This window comes from Ornithodoros turicata, chromosome 3 (assembly GCF_037126465.1).
Source record: "Ornithodoros turicata isolate Travis chromosome 3, ASM3712646v1, whole genome shotgun sequence".
NCBI classification, from domain to species: Eukaryota; Metazoa; Arthropoda; class Arachnida; order Ixodida; family Argasidae; genus Ornithodoros; species Ornithodoros turicata.
Window position 1 is genome coordinate 1,031,624 of NC_088203.1, and position 18,396 is coordinate 1,050,019.

General features: G+C 46.4%; 2 long non-coding RNA genes across 2 annotated transcripts; one reads left to right on the top strand and one right to left on the bottom strand.

Annotated features, from left to right (window-relative positions):
• Nucleotides 1-635: 635 nt before the first annotated feature.
• LOC135389796 (uncharacterized) lies at nucleotides 636-14,556 on the bottom strand. Its single transcript, XR_010421586.1, has 3 exons — nucleotides 14,457-14,556; nucleotides 14,206-14,362; nucleotides 636-658 (listed from the first exon to the last, which is right to left on the bottom strand). It is a non-coding gene; the product is annotated as an uncharacterized LOC135389796 (long non-coding RNA).
• Nucleotides 8,534-18,050, top strand: LOC135389793 (uncharacterized). Its single transcript, XR_010421583.1, has 2 exons — nucleotides 8,534-8,943; nucleotides 17,594-18,050. It is a non-coding gene; the product is annotated as an uncharacterized LOC135389793 (long non-coding RNA).
• The last annotated feature ends 346 nt before the right edge of the window (nucleotides 18,051-18,396 follow it).

An 18,396-nucleotide genomic window follows, 5' to 3' on the forward strand; every position in this document is an offset into this window, starting at 1 on the left:
CTTGCCGTCCTGTTTATCTGTGGTTTAAGCTGGTATGACAGGAGGTCATTTTCGACGAATCGAATCATTGCGACGAATCAGACGAATGGCAACAATAGTGCTGAACAGGTCTTTCGTGTATTCAGCGGATCCAACTTTGTCATTTGCCATTCTGGATCGTTTACCGCGCTACTTTACTTCCCCTCTGCACAGACCGCGCATCAATGTATCCTTCGCTCCGCAATTCGAAGACCATCGGATACAGCGATAGAATGCTGATGAATCTCCTCAATGTCCTGGCGAACATTGAGGAGATTGAGCTAGAGATTGACACGGGCCGCATCCTTAAAAAAGAACCCAATCCCGGCCCGTACCCGCCACAGAAAGACCAGACCCGCGCATAACGAAGATCGGAATTGCCCAAGTCCTCTACAGCTTAAACTGCGAACAGCCAAAGAACCGTACCTCCCAGATACAACAAACCTCCACAAGTTTATTCGATGTCACATTTCTGGCAGAGACATATTTCCACACATTTCAGTCTTTATTAGCTGCTAAAGATCATTGTGGAAGAAAAGGATGGTGTCAACCGACGGAGCCTGGTTCTTACTACTTGAAGAACTTCCATGGCGAACTGTGCCGATGCTCCTTTGGCTGTTTCTGCTCTTGTCAAGACACTCTGTAAACACGTTGTGAGTCAGCTTTTCTGCGGGTTGCAGCATATCATTGTCATCAGCCGTACTGGATTACAAGGGCTCCACACTGCGCAGACAAACTCTACGTGTAACATCACGGTACCATTATGTACTGCTCCATTCCTTAAAAAGTAGCAGTTTTACAGCGGCAGCTGTTATCTGCAGACCTACTGCTAGTTCTGTGACCTGCGTGGTCCGCACAGAGCGGCCAAAGCTGCGACACAAAAGAGAAGCAGAAAAAAAAAAAAACGATTGGTGAGGGCGTGTGGAGAGGAGGCTGTCTGCCAGGACGCTGGACTGCAGTTCGCGTTGATGGCTTCAAGTACCGCACTGGGGCGCTCCGCAACGACAACAACCGCGCTGCATTAGTCGCCATTTACCTGCGCGCCGGTGTAACCGCTACACCACTCGAAGTGCCCGTCTGTGAAGATGACATCGGAGGGAATTGTGTGCCCAGTGGACTCGTGATAGCCGTGTGTTACTTCTCGCCTCGCGGCACGAAGCAACGGATGCGCGACTATATAGAGTCTACACACTTACACCTTACGACACTAACAAGCTCCGCCTCGTCGGGAACTTGAACATGGACGCTTCAGCGGGCGTTCGTAGGCGTTCCTAGAAAACATGCCCTACCAACTAGACCTCACGATACGCACCAACGTCCGCCAACTCACCACGAGACACGGATCGTGCCTGGTCTTGGCAATTGAAAACATCCACTTCGTTCAAGACATCACTGATCTCGTCAACCGTTTTAACGACCACAAAGCAGTGGTCATCACACTGAAATAAACACTTTGTGCGTCCTCACACACAGCTGATGCTGGAATTCACGTTACAGCCCTATTGGAGAAAGGTCTGATGCTACCTTGAGGCAAAGCTTGAGGTTACCACAGGTATCCTGGGGGTCTGCTGAGGTAACCCCAAGACGCACTAGGTCTCCTCACGACGCACTAGGGTTTCCCCAAGACGCCCTAGGGCTGCCCCAAGCCGTCCTGGGTAATACCCAAAGGTGTTCTGTGGTTTACCCAGAACTTTCTGGGGTTTGCCATAGGTACCCTCGGGATCTTCCTAGGCGTCACCTCAACATACACTGGGGGTAATGACAAAGGTGGTGGGGCGGCCCGTAAATAATATGAGGAACTGCTCACAAGACCCAAGCACTACAAATGTGTCTGAAGATAGAAAATTTGTTGCAGGGGTTAACACAGAGCCTGAGATCTTAAGGCATTGTGGGAAGTTTGGTGTAACCCTATGCCCTGGGGTTCCCCTATAGCTGCTGTGGTAACCGTAGGGCCTAGGGTTACCCCAAACGCCCCACTCAGGCTCAGGGGTAACCACAGGAACAAATTTCCAATAGGGAGGAGTTATAACCGTTATTGAATTTTTTAAACTGCGAGGTGATAATCCATCTGCCTATATACTAAGCTTTCGAAGCTAGCGGAGGCAGGGTGAACTAGCGAAGGGTGGATATCTTTTACTGCGTCATCTGTTAAGGGCACCACAGACGACGACGACGACGACGACTTGGTAAACAGAGTTCTACTGGCATCTTCCTAGAGTGAACGCCTTTTTTGTGACAATTATGCAGTTCATAATTGTCACGAAAAAGGCGTACCCCTCATGTTTTCAACAAATCATGGGAGAGAACGATGGTATTCGAAATGATAGTTGGGCTACCGCTGAAGTTACGGATTTTCCGCTAACGGCCTTATGTTTGTCGTCTGACTAGGGTATAACCTTGGTACCATTCAAGGCCCTAGTCCTGTTAACAGCGTCACATCATTAGAATTTCTTTACGAATTTCTTGGCGGCTATTTGCTCAAGAAGCATGTTTTGGTTTCTGCATCCTTTTTCTGTCTACTGTGTAGCCATTGGTGTCACTTAACTCGTTTTGCGAGCTACTCCACTGATCATCGTATATTCACACATTGCTTCCCTAATCTCTGACAGGCAGTGTGTTAGGGTAACGCAGCTCAATTGGGAAAACAACGCATGTCATAGTTGTCATGTGTTTGGTATTCTGTTTGCAAGATCTATTTGCAAATGTAATATAAGTATAGTCGCTGCTTGCAAACAATGGTGAGCCTCCTGTTGGTCGCCATTCCTATTAGGTCATTAATGGTATCATTAAAATTGAATTTTACACCCAATGCAACTGCAATACGTAATATCAATTACTTCACTGGCAGTAACGTAGCTAAAAAGTGCGAGTGACGAGTCAACATGAGTGCAGTTATCGAGATTGCAATCTAAGGATGAGCTCACGACCTTTTCTGTGGATGCATGGAAGAAGCAACTGTTTTAATCCACGGGTACATGGAGGGGAGGAGGAGGAAGAGGAAGTGATGTTGTGACGGCACCGCTAGGGTTCCAGGTATGTGCCCTTGGCGATTCAAAATAGCTGCCAAAGTGCGAAGCCTTCTCAGATAACGTGACTTCAAAGCTCAAAGCTGTTAAACCTAATCTCTTATCCGTACGTCACCTTCTCTCCCCCTCATGTTTCATTTTGCTTCCTGCATTGCTTAAAACAAGTTAATCATCGCTGTCTTCGTGCACTACGTTGTGCACGCCGGCAGCAGACGAGCACAAAAATGCCCTTTGTGGTATCGAGAATCCGAGAAGATTAATAAAGTTTCTGCTCCAAGGATTTACACGGACACATACTGGGTCGTCGAAGAGTAAACGAAACCTTGGATGACAGAGGAGGTCGACAAGAAACCGGCCCAATGGAGTTAGACGTCGGAGGCTTAATTGCGCGTAAGAATCAATGGTGGTGGACTCCCCTTTTCGCGGTCGTAAAATTAATTCCGGAGATAAAACTTTATTGCGCGTCGTGATGTACGGCAGACAGAATGGTTGGAGAGAAACCAGAGAATGGCAGTTGTTGGCTTTTGTGTCTAATGTCAAGTGTTTCCTCTCTGGTGCGACAGGTTCATGCTTCAAGGATCAAACTTCTTTGGGGTTCGATGGTGGTTCGCGCGTTTTGGGTCCGCGGTTTTGTTCCACCATGGTCGAGCTGGTTTTCATATCGAGCCTTAGGTGTAGTTAGGTGAAACTGCCGATCTAATTTCTTCAACGTCTTCCAAGATGTCTCAGTTGGAGTTGCATCGCAACCGCAACACTAAATACATTTTCTCACTATGTAACATTAATCATGCACAGTCTGTATATAGACCGCATCAAAGCATCTCCTTCAAAATAACCCAGCACGCTGAATACCCAACAGTGAGCCGAAGGAATACTCAAAAAGAGAGACCTCACTGACATCTTGACGACCGCCGATATTCGTAAACATTTCACCGACTACCCGAAAGTACCTTCACCACATCGACCCAACATACGACCAAGCGTAACAATACATCCCTCACACGCGGGGTCCAGCGTCGATAAGCTCGGCAGATGGTAGCATCCAAGCCAGCGGGCGTCCCTTTCCCAGGAAAGCACCGGCGACAACCGTCCTACACCTGCTGTCGCCCCATCTTTCCTTCTTTGACGCTGGCCGATCGAAAATTGCCAGATAAGAAGGAGACATTGACAAAGGGAAGTTAGGAGGGAAGAAGTCTTCCTCCTAGCGTACTCTTTATCTTGCTCCGCGTACATCTCGGGAGCTTTTATTCCGAGAAATCGGAATTTAGAATGCGGAGTATTTCATTTCATTAGAAAAGAAAAAAGAAAAAAAAAAAAGAAGAAAGGCGGGTGATGCGTTGTAAAGGGGGATGGGACGACGGGAAGTAATTAGAAGGTCATTATACGATTTGAAAGGCGGTAGATATGAAGTGGAGATGAACGGTTTGGTGGGTAGCAGGACTTGATGATCATGAAAGAGTCAGAAGATGATTTGCCGAAGAAGAAATCGGTTTTGGAACGTGCAAGGACAACAATTCTTCCGGGATTGAACTCGTCGACACTTACGTTACCCTTTAGGAAAGCTAACATTTCCAACTTGTTGTCAGGCATAACAGACCAGCTATCGATAAGGGCGTCCTCCCTTGCACATCAACTTTTATTGTTCCACGCAGGAGAAACGTTTTCATGTGAGTTCAACATTCAACAGGAAGAACTGATGGCAAGATATTGTGACAACATATGGTGGCAAACACGTCAGTAAATAAAAGCTGTTTTCCTTCGGACGATTGCTAATATTTTAACCTGGATAATAACTTGCGAAACCATAACGTCCTCGGTGGCTTCCTTCAAGGAAGAATACTTGTATGTTCGTCACGTTTTGGGTAAAACAACGTCTCGACCTCTGTGTCGCTGCGGTTAGAATTGCTCCAGTGATTTATGAAGAACCCACGCCCGCCTACAGCAGAAGGAGTTTACTGTAATTATCCTGTAGGATGAATACAGTCACTCCGATTCAGGGAAGTACTTTAATTGGGCTTTGCCATCGTTGAAGGTCAAACGCGGAAGATGTTTCAGGTCCGTGCATTTCCTTTGTGAACTAGCTTCCATAAAAGCGCGATTGCAAATAACTCGAGTCCGTTGGCACTGCGTATAGTACATAGTTCTAATGCAGAGCTGAAATGTAACCGAGCACATATGGTATACTATATAGAAACGGAAGAGGCATTGACAACTGAGTACGTATAATTGCTTTGTTGAATCGTCTCCTCGAACTTGAGAACAGCAGACGGGACAATACTGTCCTTGATGTGCTCTTACTTCCGCACCCGGGAGTGTCTTTACTGGAGGGTGTGGAAGCGACATGCGATCTGCACTCATTACGAGTCATCAAAAGCTACCTTAACAAAAAAGAAGAAGAAGAAAAGAGCGAGGGAGAAAACGACACTAGGCACATTCATCTCCGGAACCTGGTAGTCGCCAAGCCACAGCACTGTTCCTTTCGTACGTCCGTAGCTGGCCGACATTTGTAGAATGTATGAGTTAATCGTGTTTAGAACATGGGTACCGTGTTTAGCCTGGACCGGCGTATTTAGCATCTCCGTTAATAGCACTCTAAACAACTACACGCGTACAATTGTGGCAAATGGCTCCGTGTTGCTCGAACGGTACCAGACGTTGACGGCACGGCTGTTATCCAGGGATTTCCCGCAACTCTCATCGCTGAGAACCAACATCCGCCCTAAACCTTCCCAGCGTTCATTATGCTGCACCGCAAAGACACGCTTAACGTCATATAAGTTCTTTTAAACTGTACTGGAGACCTTGGCACTTGTGCACACATTGTGAGAAGAAACCTTTTAAGAATGGCGTTCGCCGTTTTATTGGTCTCTGGGTAGGACACAAGCTTGTAAATTTCGTTCATATTTGTTGGCCCGTTAAAAGCTGCTTTTATGATGCGGGTTCACGTGGGTGGTCCTCGGGTGACTCCTACACAGCGTGGGAAGAACAGTTTACCTGTGGACGTCACGCTCCGGGTTCTTAACCCTTTTGGGGCTGCCGGTTTCCTTGTGCACTTGTGCGTATGGTGTTTGGCGCCCTGTGTTTTAACTGGTCTCCACAAAGCTAGTAACAGAATTTGTGTGGAGAGGAGGGCCACGAATGTTTCCTCAGACGTACGAGACGTGTTTTGTAGTCAGCAGGCTCTGGCGGACGGAAACTTATGGGCGACATTGCGATCGATAAGCAAGACAAAAAGATAAGAAAATGTTTAAGGCTGGTCCGTCGGATGGATATCTCACTTGGATCCTACCGTATTAGAGCATCCAAAACTGGAGACACGTCATTGGTGCAACGCTCACTAAAACACAGTCTTTACTGTCGCGCTTGATCACCGAAGATGCGGAACTCCTCACGAGGCAACACAAATATAAACGCAGGTGACTCGTCCCCTACGCCAACAACAGAATGGAAACGGAAGCAGACACGGAGTACAACTGCCTTCCTCCCAACAATTCAAACAGGTTTACGCCTCATTGCGCTCTACGAATGCCGTAGAGATGTCATAAGCTGTATCTCTCTGTTATGGTCCCCCCAAAAGGACTGGTAAAATAGCAGAAACGGCATTACTCTCTTTCCTTTTCTTTTTTTACGGAGAAGAGCAAGTTTTTTTTTTCGTTCGAACAAAAGTTCGTGGTCCCCCGCTTTTCTGAGCCAAATCAGCGCTGACAGGAGCGAAGAAAGCAAAGGCTTTCTTAATAAGCGCCGAGTAGATGTCTGTATTTGTGTTCCATCATGTCTACTTTGATTCTGCAGGGGGAAACTGACCGCAAAATTTTATTGAAGAGGTTTTTGTGGGTCTCTTCAGTGGGAGCTGAGGGGAAGAGCCTCTATGACGAGTGCGCAACTAAGTGCGCTTTTCTTATTTGAGATGGGAACACGCGATGATTTTCTCGTGGCCAACGTTGGGACTTCAGTCATCGACGGAAGGAGCCATCTCTTCTGGGGCTTCCGTTGCTGTCATGCGCAGTTCTGTGTCTATTCCTAATCATATGCATTTTTTAAAAATTGTGTGTTAGCGCCGCGAAGCAACTACGGCTATGAGCGGCGTACAGACGTGGGAGAGGATAGCATGAAGGACTGGGGGACAAGGAGGTTAGTATGCGTCCTGGGCCGACTTCAGGAGAAACTGTGCCGACATTCGTCTGGGAAGTATGCCGTTAAACGCAGGAAAGTCAACGGGTATTCAAACCTACGTCACCTTCCAGTCTCAGAAAGCGATCATCTCACGGTTCATATGCATTTATCGTTGTCTCTGGTATGGATGAGATGCTACGGTGTACTTCTGTTCGACATGGTTCGGGTACGAGGTACTACACGTAGCAAACTTGTTTGTTCCGTCTTGGCTCTGCGAAGTTGGGTCCTAGGCTGACTTCAGGGGAGACGTCTAGCTATGTTTATCTCAAAAACCTGCTGGGAAATAATTGGAAAACCAGTACAGTCAGTGACGGGATTCCCCTAGCAAGATATTGCAGCCACTCGGCCGCTCTGATATGTTGACACAGAAGACTTGGAGAGGAAAAGTCCTATTGAAAAATGTTCTCTCACGGTTTCCAAACTACCGTACCGCATTGCTATAACTGCCCGAGCCAATGATTATGTAGTTGTCTCAAACGTAAGACTACGAATATCGTTAATACGCTTCCCGTTGACTCGAAGGCACACTTTTACGTATACCGCAGAAGCGTTGGATGGCTTCGACGAGAAGTCAGAGCGCCGTTCACGGAAATCCTTATCTTCGAAACTTGTATCCTTTGGGTGGTGCGCATAAAACCGGTCGTAGCAATTCGAGCCCTTCTGGGATCAACAAAAAGAAACATCGAAGGCCAAAAAGGCTTCTATTGCTAACGGATGCCCTTCAACCTTCCATGCCTTGATTGCAATGAAATATGGAGTCAGGTCAGGTGAATTATGTGCTATGTCACTGACGTGCAGGAAATGTTATTCGCCAACTGGGATTTCTGTCTACGGCTCTCCTTAATGGTTTTAGAGGCGCTTCACTGTCTCAAATATTATGAAGCTATATGATCAACCGCTCCTTGGTGGTAGCCAAGGCCGTGCTGAAGATTGGGAGGTAGTGGGTTCGAATCCTACCGCAGGCTATGCTGTCCCAAGTGGAAATTGCCGACCATCGGCCATTGGTCGGTTTTTTTGTTCAGCAAACGACTTAGACGGCCCCACTGCGCCTTAAGCCAACGTCGGTCTAATGTCACTAACGGTGGTGGTTGGCAAACGGAGTTGGGCCGAGAACGCTGGGCGACGTGTAGCGACTTTATGTATCTATGACTGTGCACTCTTTCAACACACACTCGCCCCATAAAGTAGTAAAAGAACACTGAGGGAATGGAATATAGAATAGTGTGTAGAGGGCATGTGAAGCTGCATGGCACCGTACCGCTAGGGGACCACAGTACGGGGTTTAACGGGGTCACATTGCATGCATGTTTCTTGCTTATATACACGAGCGCGTGCTCCTCGAGCTGACCGAGCTCGTGCTCGAGCACAAAATGTCGTTTTTTCGAGATGGTCTCATCTTTCGCACTTGTACCTTCGGGACGATGTAAATAAACGGTGTTTGAAACAGAACTCCGGGTCGAAGTACATAACTGACAGTACATTCGACGTGGTGCTGCAAGGACTCACGAAAGTAGCAGCAGTTCTATTATATCCATTCGGGATTAATCGGCAATGACTTCACAGACAAGTTCCTCGGGTGTGCCTTTTTGGCATCGGCGAACTAAACAGTGAACACTACGACTCTTGGAGTCTTGGAGCTTTGACAGAGAACGACTGGACTTTTACTTTGAAGCCGTGAATGTCACGAACGACGACAAGAAACGTGCCGCATTTACGACAGTATGTGGTGAGTCAGCTTACGTATTGTTACCCTCTTTGTTGCTCTCGCGCAAAGTTTGTCAAGTCAAATATTCTGGCTTTGTCAAAGCTCTCAATCAGCATTTGATGCCACAACCGTCGGAAATAGTTACCGTGTACTGCTGACAAGACAGTATAACGTAGTACGCAGCTGAACTGCGCAAGTTAACCGAGTTCTGTAACTACAGCAACTTAGAAGAGATGCTTGGCGACGGATTAGTTTCTGGAATTAAGAGGAAGCTAATACCACGGAGTCAGAGTTAAGCTTCGAGAAAGCATTCGATATTTCACTTGCTACGGAATGTTTACAAAAAGATACAAAGCTAGTTAGGTCCCACCGCGCAGCCCACAAATGCTGACTTACATAAGGTAAAATAATCGCATGGTACGTCACACAGTCAACACCAATGCTATCAATGTGGAGGCGACCATTTAGCGACACTTGTAAGATCAAAACCTACATGCCGGTTTTGTTCAAAAGTTCTAGCGAAAGCCTGTAGGAACAGCCTCGCCAAGAGCTACACTGTTAAAACAGAACTTCACCACATAGCACGCTCCTAGCCAACCATCATACCGAATGATATCATTCTGTGTCATGATTTGCTCAAAACAGGGGGGAGGCGCCTATCTGGGACAAGATAATCTGTCCCAGGTAGGCGCCTCCTCCCATTTTCACCAAATCAATGCACAGAATGATATCATTCGGTATGATGGTTGGCTAGGAGCGTGCTATGTGGTGAAGTTCTGTTTTAACAGTGTAGGACGCAGGGCCAGAGAGAGAGGCACCGCGGAAAGCACAAAACAAATTCTCAGCCGAAGACAACTCACGCAACCGCACCTCTACTAATCAGTTTTCGGCATTTCCCATACTAATTCATGCAACGCAAGGCGATAACGCATATCAGCAAATTACGATTGCAGTGCAGTTGGACAGCAAGTTGCTACGAATTGAATTGGATTCTGGAGCAGGTCATTCCATTATTAGCGAAAAAACATTTCGACCAATGTGGGGATGCGATGGCGAGCTGAATGGCCAGAATCTGGTGGTACGCCCTTGATCCATGGAAGTTTTGCCAGTTCCGAGCTCGTTCACGCCTCCAATACCAAGCAGTCTTTCTGGTTGTCAAAGGCGAAGGGCCAAGCCTCGTAGGGCACAACTGGTTCGAGCCACTCGGGATAGCGTTTGAGGGAGTAAACTTCATGCAAGCAAATGCCCCGAAATGGCAACAATACTCAGCCTTCGAAAATAGTCTGGAGAGGTACACATGACGTAAGGTCTCGCTGGAAATAAACCTCTACCCGAGAAACGTCATCATGACGTTGGTAGACACACCGAAACCAAAACAGATCGGAAGGGGAGAGCTGGGTTCCACGAATGGGCAATTGTTCCCTGCCTCCTATAGAAAGAAAAGTAGGACCGAAGGTCGCGTCCTTTTCAGAGATAATCGTAATCCCCTCAAGACGGTGGCTTTCGGGCGCGACCTTGTTCGCCACTAGCTTTGAACGTATAGTTCAACTCTACCAAACTCGTGGCGCTGTCGAACATTATGACGTCATTTGTTTACAAACAGGTAGAGGTCTATTGAGCCAGGATCGACACCTATTTACATGAGAAGCAGACCCACATTCGAGTTGAAAGACAAAGTATAACAAACACTACAGAGCATGGTGGACGTTCGGGTCCTAGAGTCAGTGGCATAGTCTAAGTGGGCTACCCCAGTAGTGCATGTCATAAAGAAGGACGGTACAGTTCGGATTTGCGGCGACTAAAAGTGCACAGTCAACTGGGTGATTAGGCCAGAGAAGTATATACCCCTTGCCAACTGCTAACGAAGTGTTTTCAAAGGTTGCTGGACGAACTGTATTCTCTAAACTGGACCTCAGTCAAGCGTATATTTAGCTCGGTGTAGACGACGCGGCAGCGGATCTTCTGACACTGAATACTTCAAGAGGCTTACTACGAATGAGGAGACTGCCGTTTGGCATCTCCGCCGGGAATCATTCAATGCTTCATCGAGAATCTTCTTCAAGGGATCCGTGTAGCTGCTGTTCTCGACGATATCATCGTAAGCGGGCACACCATGCAAGAACATGACAGCGGTATGTGAGAAGCAGGGTTGCGGAATGGGATCAACCATTCCATTCCAATTCCAGGAATAGAGGTTTGTGATAATTCCATTCCTTTCAATTCCTCGGAATGAACAGGTATGGCCAATTCCCACTCCTGGAATGGCTTGGCAACCCCATTCCATTCCTTTAATTCCACCTATAAAAGAAATTGGACAGGTAACCGTAGCTTGCCCAGCAGTTGCTATAGAGGAGATTGACATTACCCAGCACGGAAAAAGCACAAAGACAAGGTTATTTCGCCATCGACCGTGTGCCACCCAGACCATTCCATTCCAATTTCATTCCGCCTGCGAAAAAAAAATGCCTACTTCCATTCCCATTCCATTCCTAGGACAGTTTCCGCCATTCCATTCCAATTCCATTCCAGGCTTTGATAAATCTGGAATAATTCCGGAATCATTCCAACCCCGGAGTGGCAACTCCGCAACCCTGGTCGGAAGTATTGACAAGGTTGAGCAAGGCAGATCTTCGTTTGAACCTTCGGGGGTGCATTTTCGCATCGCGCTCAATCACCTTTCTATGACTCCGCGTTGGTCATCGTGGTATCTCGCCAGTCGAAGACAAGATACGAGCTATATTGGAGGCCAAGGAGTCATCCAACATAATTGAGTTGCAAGCATTCTTAGGGCTATGCAATGTCTACGACCGCTTTATTCCCAACAAGGCGACAGGATTTGAGGCACTGTACAGACTCCATAATAAGGACGCGAAGTGGCAGTCGAAGAAAGAGCATGTCAAAGCCTTCACTAAAATTAAGCAGCTATTGCAGCGGGAAATTCTTGTTCTCTACGACCTCTCTAGGCCATCACTCGTACTGATCTGTGACGCATCTTGCTACGGGGTTGGCGCACATAATGGCCGACGGCTCAGAAGCGCCTATCGCCTCCAGGACCATGTTAGCATGTAAGAGAAGATATGCACTGATAGACCGTGAAGCATTGGCGATTATATTCGGCATTACGTAGTTCAGACAGCATGTCCATGGCAGAAAGGTTACCATGTATACAGACCACAAACCTCTAGTGGGTCTGTTTAATCCCGAGAAGCCAACGCCGGATATGGTATCACAAGTTCAGCATGCATGCTTCGATTGAGTTTGCTGCTTGGAGGACACGACTACTAGATAAAGTACCGTCCGGGCAAGTATATGACTGTTGCGTACGCTCTGAACCGATGTCCTCAAGTGAACACAGAGGGAGAGAGCGCGGAGGACCCAGAGCTACCAGAAGTTCTCATGATCGAAGGTAATTCAGATCACTCACTTAAGGCGGACCAGGTAGCTAAGGAAACGGCAACGGATCCCACGCTGGCTCAAGTGCTACGTTGGGTGTTACACTGTTGGCCTTCTTTTACTGCACCTTGTACGAAGAGTACAAGAAACGGAAGGACGAGCTATCGGTAGTCAACGGTTGTCTGATGTGGGGAAACCGGGAGGTTCTTTATGACGCCTGCCGGGGGAATACGCTTGAGCTCTTACACGCAGGACATCAAGGGAAAGCTCGCACTAAAGCTATAGCCCGCAGGTACATGTGGTGACCGAAGATTGACACAGAGATAGAACAGTTGGGTGGGACATGCGTGCCAGTCGACGTGCCAATCTTCCCGCAACATGCCACACAAGTCGAAATGGAGTTATCCAAAACCGGAAAACCCATGGCAAAGAGTCCATGCAGATTTTGCAGCTCCGTTTCAAGGACACACATACCTCATTGTGGTCGATCGATATTCGAAATGGCCTGAAACCATAGTTGTTTCGACGATGACCGCCACGACCACGTGCAAACACCTCAGGCACTTGTTTACCACACACGTAATTCCACAGTGCATAGTGACGGACAACGGGCCAACCTTCGTCGCTGAAGAATTTCAAGAATTCTTACGCAAAAACGGGTATCCAGCATGTCCGATCATCAGCTTACCATGCCGCCAGTAAAGCGTTAGCGGAAAGAACAGTACAAATAGTTAAGCAAGAGCTCCGCGAGTTAACCGAAGGGGATATCTCCACACGGATGGCCAAGATACTGTTGACACTGCGTATGACACCAAGTACAACAACTGGGAAGACTCCCGCCGAACTCTTAATGCGACGACGGTTACGAACCCTTCTTAGTTTGGTACATTCTGAACACCAAGTTCGTAACAACGTGGTCTCTCGAGTCTATAGAGACCACGTCTAGAAACGTCTAGACTCTAGACGTTTCTTTTCAGTTGGAGACCCTGTTCGACTACCCCGGGGCCACCAACCGTTGTGGGTTCCCGGTATATCATCACAGTCAAAGTAGGGAGACTGGTCTACGTATACGACTCAACAAGGGAAGCAAGCGCTCCTATCACCTTGACCAGCTGCGTCAAATGGTACTACCTGATAGTGACATTTCTAGCGATAACGTGAGTGAGGCGGCAGATGACTACGAGTACTCAAGGGAACTGGCATCGCCAACAGAGCCTGAACCCCAAGACTACAAGACCCACAACCAGAATAAGGGTGCAGCCAGCAGTTGCAGCCAGTGCAGCAACCCGGTCCAGTTGCCCAAGATTACCAAGAACTCCGCCGTTCAACACGTGTGACAAAACCACCGGAAAAATATGGTTATATCTGAGTGACAGAAGTGATATGTGTTTGTTCACAGAATTTGCGTATTGTATGGTGTGGGGGACAAGTGTGCCATTTTGCATGCATGTTTCTTGCTTATCCCCGAGCGCGCGTACTCCTCGAGCAGATCGAGCTTGTGCTCGACCGCAGAATGCCTTTTTCGAAATGGTTTCGTCTTTAGTACTTGTACCTTCGGGACGATGTAAATAAACGGTGTTTGAAACAGAATTCCCGGTCCAAGCACGTAACAGTAACCATTAAAAACAGGCATTAAAAAGGTCGATGGAGATTTTCTTTCTTTTTCTGCTGGGAGAACCATCCCTGTGTACCGCTGCAGAAGTGGAGGATTTCTCTTCTACCAGAGAATAAAGGTGATCTCGAAGGACGTACGTGAGGGCAAACTTGGTTTCTTCGCATTCCAAGAACCAGGAAACTCATAGCAAAAACAACAACAAAACAATGTGGAGATTATGGTTCCATGTAGTCTTGGTTGTACACCAGAACTGTGTGGATGTGTCCAGCTCGTACCTCATGCCATGGTCATGCATGTAGCTGTTGTTGCTCTCCAGCTTGTGTTGATGCAAGCTTCGGTTCTTGCAGAAGATGCAACGGTGGTCTGGAGCTGCAGTACAGCATGTAAGCTCTCCGGCGGCAGTCCAGCTGCTTTCCGCTAGTTCTGCATATACTAGAATTTCGGACAACTTCATCAGAGCACAGGTCGCCCTTCAGTCCATTAAGAACATGTTACCGCACAAGTTCTGCAGTACCGGAAAGCTTACCTCATAATCTGGGCCAAGTCCCATTTTGTTATAACAGACCTCGCAATGTAACAGACTCTTGCGTCAGGAGCGAATGATCAATGTCTTCTGTAGCATCTCCCCATCTCTATATGTCCACTACACTTATTAATTTTGTTTATTTCATGATACGTCAAGGGCCCTGTAAGGGCATTACATAACGACATAACGACATAACGACTGTGGACATAACGAATGTGGGACACTTACAAGTATACATGAACAAGTGCTTATACAGGAAACGTAATACAAAGTGAGCAGATAATAAATTTCACAACGTTACGAAGGATAACACAATGGACAAAATATACTGAAAGAGTTATCTGAAATAACGAGATCTAGACACACCGGAAATGTAAATGGCACTCATTCAGATCATGAAAACGATGTGATTTCTTGGCTATGGGCTGCGTTGACTATCCTGGATATGTTCACATATGGCTTCCTTAAATTCCTGTTGGTCAGAGATCTCAGCAATGCTGTTGGGAAGATTATTTCCAGTACTTGGACATTTGAGAACCAAAAGAACGGAAGAAGTACCTAATCGTAATTGCAGCGTGGTATAGGCGGACCTTGTTGTGATCGATTCGCGAAGAAATAAACGTTGCTCTGGCTAACGTGTCTGGTTTAATGTTCTGTTGTGGAAAACTTTGTGGACCAGGCATAAACCAGAGATTTTACGTCTGGATTGTAATTGTGCATGATATAGCGTGCCGCTCTGATCTGTATTTTCTTAATTGAGTGAGCTAGTTTCTCATGATAAGGGCCCCGTATTGGTAAAGCGTGTAGGCTATCTGATTTGCAGGGGGGGGGGCAGTAACGGAAATTACGGCGTAGATATCCGCATTAAGGAACTCAGTTATCTTGTAGTGGTGTACTTGGTAAGTTCTTGTGGTCTGGAAAAAAAGAAGAAAAGGCTGGGGGAGCTGTGAAAAGCCGATTTAAATGAAATAAATTCGATTTCAATGGAATAAATTTTATTTTTAATAAAAATCGTAATTTGTTTACAACATTGCCTCGCAACCGTTTCGCAGACGTCTCACGTATTTTGCGTTACTGTTGTTTAAGGAAAGGGTATTTTGGCGCTAAATACATCTTGGTCACACGGGTGCGAAATGTTCGTCAGCACGATTCACATAATTGCACTGTTGCATATTGCACTACTTACTAGCTACAAAGTTTAGTATATCCGAGAGTGAACAGGATTCTGCCAAAGTGTCATGCTGTCATTCGCATAATTGCCAATCTTGTAATATGAACATGGTCCACCCATTTTCCCGCAGCCAAAGTACCATATCGGGAATATATCTCTCGTGGAAGATATTGAAGAAAACTTTAGCAGCAAGGTAACCCGAGTGCACTCCTTCCCGCGAATCATCAGTCAAAGCGAAGGACAAGCCCTTTTTCTAAATTGAGTTCTTCTACAACGAGAAGGACTGGAGTGACGTAACATATGTTGGCTTGACCTTCGCAGAGAGGCACGCTTCATACCGCTTGCCGGACAAGGACTGCTACAAGATTTATGGTCACCGCTGAGAATAACAAAGGAGACTGTACTTTTGTATCGGTTTACAGAGCGAGGTGTTTAGATTCAGCTTAGTTTAGATATTGTAGAGATTCAGTTGAAGGGGTTAAAGGGAAATATCATTACGTCTTCTTACAAGGCGTTCCACAGCCAACATTAGAACAATAAAAGCCGGTCAAGTGCATATTAAGATGTCTGCAATTGACAAGAAAAAAAAAAAAAAAAGCAAGGGCGGTTTCTTGAGAGGCGACCGAAACGTTGCGCTGTATTTTCCCAGCGTTTATAACGTTTGTATTGTATGAAACTGTAATGTATTATCCACTACAATAGCTCTGAACTATATGCTAATATCTGATCTGGAAGATACTGATGGCATTCAAAGCGTTTTCATTTCTTCTAGATAATTCAAGAGCACAAGGTGTTTCGGAAATGCTTATAATATACTGCGAAACCCTTATTGTTCACGCGCTTCTAATTTTCGCGAATTTCGCGAAATTTTCGATTGAAAATAGACACCTCCAAAATAGTGATACAATCGGAAACTTGGTTGCTAGTAGGCATTTGAACTGCTACACAGCACAAGCGTGCACATACCGCCTTAATTAAATATAGTAAGGACAATTTAAGGCGTATCACAAAAATTAGATTTAACAAAATTTAGTTGCCACAAATATGTGCCCCGTGCCCGATTCGTGAAAACTTCGTGTCGCGATATTAAATGGTGTTACATAATCAAGTAAGCGCATTCGAACATAAATAGCGTAATAAATAAAAATTGAGTTCGCGCTCAGATCACGAACGAGAATAATTCTCGTTTGTGAAAAACTCTAAATTGGCGAAAATTTCGACTTCCCTCTTCGCAAAGCGGCTTCTCTGAATCTCATATCTCACCCACTAACCCTCTTTAATTCTTGTCTTTATTTGCCGCCGATATAAACAATCCCCGGTGGACGACCGCTCAAGGTCCCTTCATTCATGGCGCGAAGGGTGAATTAAATTTGTGTACATGAATATTTAAGTATCCGATGCGAGGGATATCTCCGCTAGCCATCTGCGGAAAGACGCGGAAGGAGATTGAAGCTGTCTTTTGCTGTCTGGCGATTCGGGTTTCGCAATACGACTGTCCAGGAGGAAGACTTTTTATCCGGTTTGTAACGGCGGTCTTTGGAAACCACCTTCTTCTGTGGTATCTATTTGCCTATGGCACTGTTCCCGCTATATTCTTCCGCGAAAAACTTCTGCACGCAGTGCTTCATAGTCACCGGTGCAGAAGAATGTACTACGTAGAGACAAACAACAAAAGGGTCACGCAAGATGTCTGTTTGCCACTTTGTGAGAACGCATAAAAAGACTCACTTTATGGCGAACCTGGTTAAAAAGTCAGACGGTGTAAGTGGTAGGAATTCAAAGTGATTGTATGAAACGTTCTAAACTTGGAGTCTACTGCAAAGCATTCAATTACAAGCTGAACGACGACTGATATAACGATTTCCTATGCTTGATAACACTTTCGCAGTATATTTCGTTTTTATCGGATATCTCCTCCGGGTACAATATGGCAGTCAATGATCGAAACTTTTTTTCTTGTTTCCAGCAACTATATGGACAATCTCCACGAAGGATGTCTTCCAAAACCCAACGCATAACAAGCGGAGGCACGCCGGAAAAACAAAAACAATCAACTCTTGGAGCAAACACGAATGCAAACTTATCTCCGAGTGGCACAACTGCAGTGGGAACAGTATGTTCGGCAAAGCGAACCAATCACTTTGGTAGAATGTATCCGAGCCAACGGTCCGATCTTGGGGGAGCGAGCGCTCGGGGAAGGCAGGAAGGCAGGTCACGCTCGCGACGTGGGTTGGAAGCGGCGTCTCCGGACGACTCTGGAAAAGTCTGGCGGGAAATAAAAAGTGGCAGCAACGAAGATGGTGGACAATAGCGAATACCAGTCACGATTTCAATTAGTACTTTCCATCTTGCAAGTGGCATTGGATCGCGGCGATCGGTGGTATTTCGGGCTGTACAGGAATAGATAAAACTTTTTCCAGCCAGCGGTGCTTCCATTTAGGCGAAGCGGGGTTGATAGGGGACAAATTGGCGCTTTGGTGTGAAAGTTTAAAGAGGGCGCTGTTGTCAGTGCTTCTTGTGACCCTCCATGTTTACTTTTATTTGCTTCAGGTACGATGAATACTTCTCTGGTTGGTCAGCTTGCGCCTCTTGCAAGTGGTATGTGTTACTATACTGTGTCGTCGTGCGATGCTTTGAACTCGTAATGGTCGCCATCTATTTTTTGTTGTCGTTGTTTTGAACTCGTCTCGCTTAATTCGTTGACACTGAATTTGGTGTTGCATTCGAAGAAGAGCACGCATTTCGTAGCTATGTTCTTGAAGCGATTTG